This window comes from Myotis davidii, unplaced genomic scaffold, assembly GCF_000327345.1.
Source record: "Myotis davidii unplaced genomic scaffold, ASM32734v1 scaffold294, whole genome shotgun sequence".
NCBI classification, from domain to species: domain Eukaryota; kingdom Metazoa; phylum Chordata; class Mammalia; order Chiroptera; family Vespertilionidae; genus Myotis; species Myotis davidii.
The window spans coordinates 1,287,095-1,300,733 of NW_006287706.1; the positions used below are offsets into that span (position 1 = coordinate 1,287,095).

At 37.3% G+C, this 13,639-nt stretch overlaps 1 pseudogene; it reads left to right on the forward strand.

The window, feature by feature from the left end:
* Nucleotides 1-447: 447 nt before the first annotated feature.
* Nucleotides 448-2,190, forward strand: LOC102762524 (annotated as a pseudogene).
* The last annotated feature ends 11,449 nt before the right edge of the window (nt 2,191-13,639 follow it).

The window sequence follows — 13,639 nt, forward strand, 5'->3', positions numbered from 1 at the left end:
CCAAATATTAAAAAAACTTTAAATCTTTTTCCAAATGTGCATCCATATCATTATCTTCTATAGAAATTCAGTTTATCTAAAGCAAGAGACAAGTCATTTTCAGATTCACATTTAGTAATAACTATGGTAAACTTAAATTTATTTTTCAGAAATGGCAATTAAGTAAGTCTATAATTATTTTTTACAAGAAAAAAAATACATCCTAAGAAGAATTTCTCCTACTTACATTTAAATTGCATGATTAGTAAATGTTTACATTCAAATTATAAAATTTAAAATAAAGTGATATCATATGCATTCCATGTTTTACACTTCCATATTACCTGACCATGCTCTACAAAATGCATACCACTGATAAGATGATTTAGTTAAATTCAACTTGAAGATCTTTACAGGGAGCAGTTTGAAGTAATATGGCAGGAAGAAAATAAAAATAAAAGTAGGGCTATGACACTAGAAGTGACAAATGACATGGCCACTGGCCAGCCTGTGGAGCCATGGCTGCGGCTGCTGTCCTACCCTGTTGGTCTGATCCCCTTGGGTCAGGCTGCCACTCCTTCAGTGAACAAGTTCAACTGCACGAAGCAGCTGGCCAACAAAACGGTGGGCAGAGCTGAGAAAACAGCTGAAGGTCCTCTCTGAAGGTCCATTAGAGCTCAAGCTTTGCATCAATACGGTGCAAAGAGTCTGGTGGTATGCTTCCAGGGCCAGCATGGCGCCGATGCCATAGGAAGCACAGAGAAAGATAATCACACTCAGAATATGTAAGAAGCATCAGCTCAGCTAGAAGACTTCCTCTTGGGAAGATGTTGGGCACATGTGGAGAAGCAGAAAATCCACTGACTGTAGAACTCTCTCAGTACAAAATCTTTGTTGAAAGAAAAATTGTGAATCTTCTGTATGGCATAGCAAAGGCAGAGATCCCTAAACATCTAAAACCAGAAGAAACAGTTCACTAAATTGGTTTTAGACTGGAACTCGGTTAGAATCAGGTGGAACTAAGCTCACAAATCTTCAGGGCTTTCCATCAAAAAACAGATACCTTAAAGAAAGAAATGGATGAAGTTGGAAATAAAGTAGAACAGTACAGGATCAATTTCTAGCAGACATGGGCAATTGAATGGACAAAGGTGGGAAGTATAGCAATTTCTTTCATTCATTATTGGAAGCCAGAGCAGGTTACCATAGAAACGCATTAGCAGTCTTGGAAAAAGCCCTGTATAAGTGTAAGCTGATCAAAATAAGTGGCTGGGGAAAAACAGCTTTGGGACTCCTTTGAAAGAATATTTGAGGGGGTTCCATTTGAAGCCTGCATAGTGCTGCTCCTGGAGATCAACATGAGAAGGGTGGTTTTTAATTGGGGGTTTGTGGCCTCCAAGTTAAAGAAATTGAGAGCTGCTTTAGACGGCCATACTTCTCACTTGGAGAAGTTGTATTCAGGCTCCCATGCGGTAGCAGTTGCTTTAAAGTCCCAATGACAGGAATTGCTTGAAGTTTGATGACTTTTTATCTGGATGAATAATGGACACAATTTACAAGTGTAAAGGATTAAGACAAAAAAAACTTCAAGATTTATAAAAAACATGTCAGAAGTTACCACCACAAAAGTTTTTTGACTTTATATATTTAATCAAACTACTTGTGGAGCTTGCTCAAACCAGAAGCACTAATAAAATGCTCTAAGAAACACTGCACTACTTTAAGTGCCTAACTTATTGTGGGTCAAAAGTAAAGGAATACTTGCTGAAATGGCTGTAGCCACATCCATTCAGGTGGTTGCAGTCACTGAAGGGATCATCCAACATGCTGAGTAGTTTTTCCCTAAAAAGGTGAAGTTTAATATGCAAAGGCATTTGTACTTATCTCCCTCTCCCAAATTCTAATCAGCCATCCCACACTGGAAATGACTCTAACTTAGGGACACTGGAGAAGTGGCCTGCCAGGGTCGCAGTGATGGAAAGGGTTTGGTACAAATGGAGAACTGTAGATGTGATGCTAAGGAAAACACATATCCCCTCCTTCCTAGCTGCCACTCCCACCGCTGATCATATCACCTTGGTTTCAGTGGGCCCAGAGAGCCATTCCCAAGCTCTATGGCTGAAAGCAGTTCAAGGGATTGGACCATCCGAAACTTTGCGGACACTCCGGAGCACGGGCTGGGACTGGGCCACAACAATCCTTCAAAACTAAAGGACTTGTTTCTGTAGCTATACCCACATCAGGAGGCAACTTAAGTCACATAACTATTGGCCAAAACCAGGCTCTGGCAGCTGCTGGCTCTTATCAGCTTTCTGTTTGCCCAGCTCACAATGCCTCTGGTCTTAGCACTCATACTTTGAGCTGTTAAAGTCCAGCTCTAGTCCTCATGTAACCAGGAAAACCACCTTCTGGGCATTCTGGGGGCCAGAGTTATCCAAGAATATCTTAGCAGTCACATTGTCTCTCACTAAGGACATCTGCCAGAGGTCCTCCTTGCACTCAGCACACAGACAGGTTCTAGGGAGCCCTCTACTCCCTCCTAACACTGTTCGCCGTGGAGATCCTTCAGCAGTCTGTTTCCTATATGAGTTCACAATCTGCTATTGACACAGCCCCAACCTAATCCAGGCGCTAAAACATAACAAACTAGGTAACCCAATCCCATGGCATTGCCTAGTGAGTGGGGACTTCTCCCGAGCCCATCTCCACCCAAAAAGGGTAACCCCGGACTGAAAGTTTTACAGTCCCAAGCTGTGAGTTACTGGGAGTCTGTGCAGCTACATAGCGGAACTTTCTGAATGCCCAGGCCAGTTACCAAAGCCAAGGTACTGACTCAGAGGGCTTTCTTCCCTATGCTTTCTCAGAAATCTCACCAACACAGAAGTAACAGCTTTCAAAATAGTAATAGACATGTGATCTACCATATTAGTTAAGAACTGAACATAATTAGTACTATAACATAAATAACAACAATTAATACTCCATGTAAAATGCTTTGGAATAGGGAACCCAAACTTTCCAACTCAGGCCAAAAGAATAAATTTCATAGGCCCTAAAGATCAAACAAGCATACAAGTGGGTTTTTCATTAAGGCAAAATATACCTTGCTTGTTTCATTCGTCCAAATACAGCTAAAGATATTAGCAATGGCACAGACATCATCATTATTGCCAACAAGAAATTAAATGCATGCCCTAACTGGTTTGTCTCAGTGGATAGAGCATCAGCCTGTGAACTGAAGGGACCCAGGTTCAATTCCGGTTAAGGGCATGTACCTTGGTTGTGGGCACATCCCCAGTGGGGGGTGTGCAGGAGGCAGCTGATCAATGTTTCTCTCTCATCGATGTTTCTAACTCTCTATCCCTCACCCTTCCTCTTTGTAAAGAATCAATAAAATATATTTAAAAAAAAAATTGAATGCAATGCAATTGTCTGTCAGTGGTCATGTCAGTGAGTTCAGACTGACCTGTAGGACATCTAGGCCAGATGTTACCATCTTTAATACTTTTCTCAGGATTACCAATATGTTTCTTTCAGGTTTTTTTGTATGTATGATTAGCACCAATAAAGACACTGCTCTGATTGTTCATATTAAAAAAAAAAAAGAATCAGCCCTAGCCGGTATGACTCTGTGAATTGAGTGTCAGCCTGTGGACTCAAGGGTCAAGGGTTCAATTCAGATCCAGAGCACCTACCTCAGTTGCAGGCACATGTGTAGGAGGCAACCAATCAATATGTCTCTCTCACATCAATGTTTTTTTCTCTTTCACTTTGTCTCTCTTCTTCCCTTCCACTCTTGCTAAAAATCATGGGAAAATATCTTCCGGTGGGGATTAACAAAAATAAGTAAGTAAGTAAGTAAATAAATAAATAAATAAAGGAATCAGTAATTTTGATGAGTAGAATGTTTAAATAATCAAGAGTTGCCTTGTTTTAGACATTGTGTCTGTATTAGAATTTCCAGACTTGGTTATTTGTAGGTTAGGGTCTCTGTGTCCAGACAACTCTTCAAACAGCATCCCTAAGTTCCATGAGGTATTTTTCTGAGGCAAACAAGACCAGGAACCCTGGCTGCAAATGAAGTAGTATCTGCTATGGGGCACTTAGAAACATTCACAACACAAAGCATCAAAGCCTTACATTAGTTTGGTTACATATTTGGATCTCTATTAGCCTCTCCCAGGTGGCAAATACTTGGGTTATTGCCATATGAAGATGGGTGAATTCAAATACACAATTACTTATTATCTTAATAGGTTAGTAAAGTTTTGTGTATGTCTGTTCCCCCGCCTTCCGCACCCCCTACCCCCCACCCTGCTGCAGGAGGCAAGTAGCTCTGGCAAAGTCACAGGTTGTTTACAGTTAGTTGTCCGTAAGTTGCAGTGGAAACACAACTCCATTGTAATTCCCTAAAGTGTCATTTGAGGAGAAAATTATCCAGTGTTGATTGTGGGGTTCTGATGGTAGATGGTATACTCAAAAGAGGTGAAACTGAAGGCAGTAACTACATTTGGGATGATCTAAAAATTGTGTTAGTATTGGTACACTTTGATAAAAAATTATAATAAGGATAAAAGAAAGAAGACAAGAGTCATTACAGATGCAAAACAACTAGGGGTCTATAGAAAATGAGATGAATGATTATCAGCAAGAAAATAAGAAACAAAACAGGATTTAGGTGCGGGTCCAGGTTTGATGTCATGAGTGGAAGCAGTGCACTCTCTAACATCACCTGCTGGTTCTGAAGGTCTTGGGTCAGCTGTGTATATAGGAAGATGGATACTTTGTTATGCTACCTGATAATCCTCACTTTGAGGACCCCTGTTGGAGTATTCTTCCAATTCTGTGCAATTCTGAATTACTTCTTTAGTTGTGAAATTTAAACCAAGGATTAACTCTGAAACTTGCTGTATTTTATTGTTAACAGGACCTCCTTCCAAGAAGTTCAAGAGCAGTTTTTCTGTGAAATCTCCTCCAATAAATAAAATATCCTTGTTCAAAATTATGAAGCAGAAAGGCAGTCTTAACTTAGTGGTGACAGGACAGGGGGTGATACTGGAGTCCCTTGTAATATTTTGCCTTGACTGTACATAGCAGGACATAGTCTAGTATAAAAGATAAAAATATCAAAATGCATATACCTTTTAGTTACCAATTAATAGAGGGTAATCAATGTGTCTGTGAACAAGTGAACTCTATGGCTGGCCCTTTGGGCTAATTGGAGTAAATTTAGCCAAGCCAAAGGGTTTCAAAAAGTTTTACTTATTTTAACTTAGAGATGCTATTGAATCTTTGAACCTTTCCAGAAACTGTGGGTGGTAAGGACAGTGTGATTTCCGAGTAAAGAGTAACAGCTTAGGCTTCCATAATGTGTGTTCCTGGGTCACATTATATAAGCATTAGAATGGCCCAAGTTGGAATAAAAATCAAATAACATTTTAGTGACTATTAGGACTCCAACTTTTTAGCAAAATAAATCTTTAACCTATTCTGAAAAATATACATACAATAAGTAAAACATATTCAAATCCCTTAGAGAGGACAAATTGGATAAAATCCATTTCACTGTGTTCAAACTGCCCTTTTATTCCTGGCTGTGTACCACTTTTACAGTTTACCAAAATTATGTTGCGGACAGGTGATACATGATACAAAAATAGCCTCAGCTGTCTCTATAAAGTCTCCCATCACTGTTGATTTGAGATAGTAACCAATTTATCTATACTTTTATGATTACTTTTAGGGAGATATATTTTTAATACTTATTAGGACTCATCTGGTACAGCCAAGAAGCTGACTTGAGAGTACCAGAAAATTTTCAATGAAGTGTACCATGCGAGAATGGGAGGCTTCAGTCTTGGGGGAGGGTGGGTGCTGCACTATTATAGGTGGCCCCCAGTTTTTTTGTGATATTTTTTCCTCTGAGAATCCCATCAGATTCTCATAGTGAGAATTTGAGAATGATCCCTAATGACATTAGAAGGGAAAGGAAAAAAATAACCATTATAAAACAAGCAGAGCCCTAACAATAACAGAAGACTATAATATCGGGGTTGGGGGAAGTGGGGGGAGGGGTGTGGAAATGGAAAACTCCTTAGAGTGCAATTTTGAAGCTATATCTCACCTACACGAAGAGAATCTCTGCTTTTTGCAGACTCTCTAGCCTTCCTGGAGGGAACATAAAACAACATTTTCATCATGGAACAAGACTTTGAAGAAACAGGTTGGGGTTGCCACAGTTAGAGCAATCTGTAGAGCATGAGGAGAAAAAAAAAACAAAAACAAAAATTAAAGCACTGGAGAAGGGACAGAAATTGTGAAGCCACAGCTGTGAGGTACAGGACCATTAAAAATTGAAACTAAATCTAAAGTTTATTGAATGCTTCTATTAACTCTTTGCCACCACTCTAATAGGGCTCTAGTTTAATTATAGTGGATGATACCTAAAAGGATTACAAGATACAGACACTCGCCAAGGGTAGCATCTAGGAAAGGCCAACAGAGAAGGAGGAGAGAAAAACAAAATATGCTAGAGAAATAAGTTGAAGCCTCTTAAACCTAAAGTTAAAATAAACATTAGACATGTTAATTATTAAATAACACAACCCAAGCACTACCCAAATTAGTATAAATTCTTACTAAAGATTTATTGGTTCTGATATAACTTGTCCAGCTTTCAACAAAAAATTAAAAGCATGCCAAAAGTAAAAAAAAAAAAAAAAAAAAAAAAAAAAAAAAATGTCTGAAGAACCAAAGCAAGTATAAGAACCATATTCAAATATAAAATATATACTGAGACTGTGAGATAAGCAATAACAAATAACTATAATTAATAGAATACAGGCTCTAATGGAGAAGGAAGACAACATGCAAGATGGGTGGGTAATGTAGAAAGAAAGATAAAAAGCTATGAATGAGTCATAAGGCAATGCTCACAGATGAAATAATTTTTTAAAAGGCAATGCTAGACGTCAAATAGTAATAGAAATGAAGAATGACTTTAGTGGACTTATTGGTAGGCTCAACATGGCCAAAAAGAATCAGTGAAGAATAAGACCAATAAGAAAAAAAAAAAGATCGATAGAAATTTTACAAAGAGATGAAAGAAAGAAATGATAAGAAAGGCAACAATAAAGAAAAAAGAACATTCAAAACTGCTTAACAATATCAAAAGAGGTAATATACATCAAGTGAAATACAAGAAGTAGAAAAAATAGAGCAGAAAAAGATGGCCAAGAGCTTTCCAAAACTGACATCCATCAAGGAAGATCAGAGAATAGCAAACAGGATAAGTAGCAAAAAAATCCATAACTAGGTATATTATATTCAAACTTTAGATAACCAAATACAAATTGATTAAGAGAAGCAAGGGAAGACATGTGTCACGATAAAAATTACAGTAGAATTTTTGCACAAATTATGCAAGCAATGAAGAGAGTGAAATATTTAATGTGTTGAATTGAAAAGAAAACAACAGCCCCAACTGGTTTGGCTCAGTGGATAGAGCATCGGCCTGCGGACTCAAGGGTCTCAGGTTCAATTCCGGTCAAGGGCATGTACCTTGGTTGTGGGCACATCCCCAGTGGGGAGTGTGCAGGAGGCAGCTGATCGATGTTTCTCTCTCATCGATGGTTCTAACTCTCTATCTCTCTCCCTTCCTCTCTGTAAAAAATCAATAAAATAATTTTTAAAAAAGAAAACAACAAACTAGAAGTCCATCTCCAGGAAATTATTCTTCAGATGTAAAGACTTTCTCATATGAACAAAAACTGAGGTAATTCACCACTAACAGATCTGCCCTGAAAATTTTGTTCTAAGTAGTTCTTCAGGGAGAATAAAAATTGTGCTGCTCTAACATTGGATCAAAATGAGGAAAGAGCAACAGAGGGGGAATAAAGACTAAATAAAATGTTATGTTTTTATTATTTTTAAATGTTCTAAAAATAACCCTTGTTAATAATAGTATAGGTATTCGGTAATTATGGAATATTGATAAGTGAACTGACAGAAAGCAATGTTGCAAAAAATTGGAGGAAAGGATGGAAATATCTTATTATATGTGCAGCAGTAAAGCATTGTTTGAAAGCAAACTTAGATTGTTTTGAAATTTTATAACTCTAGAGCAGTGGTTCTCAACCTTCTGGCCCTTTAAATACAGTTCCTCATGTTGTGACCCAACCATAAAGTTATTTTCATTGCTACTTCATAACTGTAATGTTGCTACTGTTATGAATCATAGTGTAAATATCTGATATGCAGAATGGTCTTAGGTGACTTCTGTGAAAGGGTTGTTTGATTGCCAAAGGAGTTGCTACCCACAGGTTGAGAACCACTGCTCTAGAGAAACTATTAAATATTTTCAAAAAGAGATATACATGATATGCTAAGGTAGGAAAGAAATGAAATCATATTAAATAGTTAAAACAAGAGAAGGCAGAAAAAAAGGGAAAAGAGAAACAACAAAAATGCAATTTATAGAAAACAGATACAAATAGATTAGATATTTTAACATATTAATAATCTCTTCAAATAGGAATGTTTTAAACATACCAACTAAAAGAGAATTGAAAAAATCAATATATAAAATAAGATCTAAGTATCCCATCTAATAAAGAGGGAATATGCTAATTGACCCTCACACTGTTGCAAAGATGGCAGCACCCATAGCCAATAAGGAGGGAATATGCTAATTGACTGCTCCACCCTCAAAGATGGCGGTGCCCACAGCCAATAGGAGGTAATATGCTAATTAATTGTCCTGCCCTCAAAGATGGTGGCGCCCACAGCCAATAAGGAAGGAATACACTAATTGACTGCCCCGGCCTCAAAGATGGTGGCGCCAACAGCCACAAGATGGCGGTGCCCAGTGCCCTCAGCCAGTCCCTTCATCCTTGCCGGGACGGCAGGCATGCAGCAAGGCCAGACCCACTGCCAGGTTGGCCCTGCTTTGCCGCACGCCTGCCTTTGGAGGCCCCAGCTGCCCAGGGTCAGCCCAAGGTTCAGGCAAGTCAGCTGCCCAGCCGCCCGAGGCTGAGGTAACCAGGGCCGGTTGAGGCTTGCGCTGCTGGCAGTGGCAGAAGCAGAGATGTGATGGGGCATCACCTTCCCCTGATCACTGGGTCACCTCCTGCCCCTGAGGGCTCCCAGACTGTGAGAGGGGGCAGGCCGGGCTGAGGGACTCCCCCCACCCCCACCTCCAGTGCATGAATTTTCATGCACTGAGCCTCTAGTATATTATAAATAAGAAACCCTTTTTAAATATAAAGCTATAAATGAGTTAGAAGTAAAAAGGGTAGAGAATGAGGTGCCATGGTATACTATAAAAATAAGACTAAAGTATCTTTAAATTCAAAACACACTTGCTATTTACTTTAAGGTTTAATGTTGCAATAAAAATTCCTCTAATATTTTTATAATGTACATTCAAAAGGCATAAATCTGGGGAGATAAAGACTGCAGTTGATTAAGTGGAATCTACACTGACCTCCTCCCAGGAGCAAACTGAGTTTACAACTAAAGTATAGTAAAACCATCCTGAATAAATAACTGGAGAGTAGCTGGAGAGAATCCTTATAACCAAGGACCTTTGAAGGAGCCTACAGGGAGACTGGCAGGCAATATGGAGGAACCGGAGGGAGGGCTGGCTGGGCTCCGTAGGTGGAAGCTGAAGTTCCAGAGGGATATCTCAGCTGCGGGGGTTTCCCCCTGAGAAGTCTGGGGTTTAACCTCCCAGCCTGGCTCCCCGGCCCAGAGCACCAGAACTGGGAAAGTGCCCACACAACATCTGGCTGTGAAAGCAGCAGGGTTTCTGTTCACCAGGGAGAGATGGCCAGAAAAACAGACACTCTCTTAAAAGCCCAAAACACACAATTTCTTTGTAGCCATTCACCCTGGGCCCCAGCAGAGGGTGGGCAGAGCAGATAAGGGCTGTGTGAGGAGAGTCTTGCATTGGTGGCTCCTGGGAGATACTGCATATATTACTTCAGGAGAATATTAAACTTTTTTTTAAAAAAGAATGTTAAACTACTTTGAAGTTTATCTCAAAAATTAATTCTTCTAGGGGTATTTTGATTTAACAATGAAGATGATAATGCAAGAAATTTGAAAAGGCAAAAGAAACCTGTTTCTAATAAATGTAACTTAAAAAAAGCTGCATGGAGAATTCATTGAACACTAGTGTTCACATTCTATGTTGATATATTTAAATCAATTTTATGCTAATCCAGATTACATGCCTGGGGCAAGGTATAAGTTGTTTTATTCAAATGGTGAATTAAAATGCACACAGGAGAAATACTCTTTTTCAATTTTAGAGATTGGTTCCACAAAGTTGTTGAAGAAAAAGTGAAGGACACTAATGCAACTTTTATTAAAATTGCTTAAAATTTTTCTCTATTTTATTACCTTTTACATATTTATTCATTTTTATATATTTTTGTGCAATCAACAACAATTATATTATCAAGTTTTAATTAATGAACACTTATGGCATCCAACCTTTGCTGAATATATTTTCCTATTTTAAAATTTAAGCCTTAATTTACATACATATAATTTGCACTATTAAGTACTTAGTTCTGTGAATCTTTATAAATGTATACAGACTAAGGGCCCCAAGGAAATCAGAATATGAGGTGCACATCATTCCCAAAGTTTGTCCTATCTTTGTGTAACCAACCCCTCCATTTTCTTCCAGACTCTGGCAATCATTGGTCTGATATCTGTTCCTAAAATTTGCATTTGAAAGAATGTCACATAAATTAAATCATACAATACGTAACTTTTTGAATTACTTCTGAGTCTTTCACTTAGCAAAATGTATTTGTGATCCATCTATATTGTTTCATGAAGCCATGTTTCATTTCTTATTATGGCAGGATAGTTTTCTGTTGTTGAAATTTGGATGTATTGTGTTTGTTTATTCATTTCACAGTTGAGGGACATGTGTGGTAAATATTAATAAAGCCTTTATACACATGTATGTACAGACTTGTGTGAACATAGGTTTTCATATTATTTGCTCAAATTTCTGAAAATATAGTGACTGGTCATACGATGAATTTATGTGTACTTTATCAATAATTGTGCAACTGTAACTTGAGGCATGTACAATTTTGAATTCCCCCAACAATAGGAGAGGTCCAATTGTCCCACATCTTTTATCAGTACTTAGTCATTTCTGTAGTTTTAAAGGCATTGTAATAAATGCATTTCAGTTTTCATTTCATTAATGAATAATGATTTTGAGCATCTTTTAATAAGATTACTTGCCAGATATATTTCCTCTTTTATAAAGTAACTGATCAATTTTTTAAATAAGGTTAGTTATCTATTTTTTATTGAGTTTTGAGTAGTCTTTATATATTCTCTATACACATTCTTTATGAGGTGATACATGTACAAATATTTTCTCCCACTCTGGCTTAAATTTGCATGTTCTTAAACGTTTTATTTCAATGAAGTCCAATTTATTAAATGTATATTTTTACAGATCATGCTTTAAGTAAATCAATGTCCTGCAAACTTTCCAATATTTTTCTCTAGAAATTTTTATAATTTTAGATCTTACTTTTACATCTACACTACAGTTTGAATTAATTTTTAAATATATGTATAACTAAGTGTATTTATATGGGTGTGTATTCAGAAATATATCATTAGTTGACTTGCTTTACAACTTGATGTACAAAGCCATAATTTTCAACAAACATTTTCTATGGATAGTATTATCAGTAAATTTTACTGATTTTTAAATTTAATGAAGTCTTATCTTGCATGTTTTTTAAGAGTATTTAAATTAAAATACTAAATAGAATTATTAGCATAAATATTATATAAATATGTAGTTGAATTCAGGAGGAATCTTTCAACTGAAAATATAGTTTCTATTAATTATAAGTATCAAACTTTAAATGAGAAATATAGTGATACTGATAATGTAAATAACTGGAAACAGATATTCCAAATTTTAAAGAACACATTGATATCCTATACAATAAAAGGCTAATATGCAAATTGACCAAGCGGTGGAATGACCAGTTGCTATGACACACACTGACACCAGGGGGCAGACACTCAAAGCAGGAGCTGCCCCCTGGTGGTCAATGCACTCCCACAGGTGGAGCGTAGCTCAGCCAGAAGCCCAGAAGCTGGGCTTACAGCTTGTGAGCACAGCAGTGGTGGCAGGAGCCTCTCCTGCCTCTGCGGCAGCGCTAAGGATGTCTGACTTACAGCAGGGAGTGGGCCTAAGCTGTCAGTCAGATGTCCCCCGAAGGCTCCTGGGCTGCAAGAGGGCTCAGGCTGGGCTGAGGGACCCCCACCCCCCACCCCCTGAGTGCATGAATCTCATGCACCAGACCTCTAGTATAGATATAAATAATGATAAAAAAATGCATATCCCCAAGTTAAATTCCATGTAACTGCAATATTAAAGAAATACATCAGAATAGCACTATTGGATGACTAAAAATGTTTTAAAGTTAAATGTTGTAGCTAAAAGCATTCATTATATTTCTTAAAAATATGTATTTACTTTCTCATTTAATTTATTGAAATATAAAAACATATTAGAAATGATTTGTCTCAATGAAACCCACAAAATTTTTTGTTTGTTTTTTCTATACATGAAATATCATCTCTCATTGGCCTTCTATGAGGAAATTTAATGCCAAGAAAACATTATATCAGGAATATTCTATAAGGAGAGTTAAAGAAAAAGTAACAACATATGTGGATTATTGTAAAGTATTTTACATTTTCCTTTGATGTTTTAGTATGAGATTTTTCCTACTGATTTACTTCAATGGCTACGTTGAGTAAAACTAACATGAATTTGCATACTCACTGCAAATAACCTTATGAAATTATATTTATCCATGTTATCCAATTAAATAAATGATAAAGCTTGTACCTCTTTTTCAAAAGATCTCAGTGTTATTTTCTAACACATATCTATTACCATGATAAAGAGATCCATATAACACCTCAGCCCTCAGAATGTCTCCAGAGTTCACCAACAGTTTTATAAATGTCAACTCCTGAGTATTACATGTGAAAGTGCAACAGAACAGTAAAGTGTTGAACTGGCCTTTGAGCAATCACTGGAGTATTCTATTTGAAGGTCAGATGTATATGATTATTTTACCTGAGCCACCTTGTTGGGAGGAGACTGGCTGAGCCCCTCATACCTTCTTCAGAATTTTTTGTTATGGTTCTATAGTTAAAGGAAAGAAACCAGGAAATAAGAAGAGAAAACATCCAAATATCAAAAATGTAAAATAAAATACTTATTGCAAGACTGTTTATACACATGGGTAATTGGTGCTAAAAATTGGGGAAGATATTAAAAATTTATATTTTATTAAATTATAAATGTGATTTAGCTTTTTAAATATTATAGATTGATTTTAAATAAATTGTGAAGCATGGTCAGCATGGCTCAGTGGTTGAGCATTGACCTATGAGCCAGGAGGTCATGTTTCGATTCCTGAAGAGGGCACAGCACATGCCCAAGTTGCAGGCTTGATCTCCAGTATGGGGTGTGCAGGAGGCAGGCATTCAATGATTCTCTCTCGTCATTGATGTTTCTATCTCTCTCTCTCCTTCCTTTCCTCACTGAAATCAATAAAAATATATAAAAATTGAAGAAAAATCTGAAAAA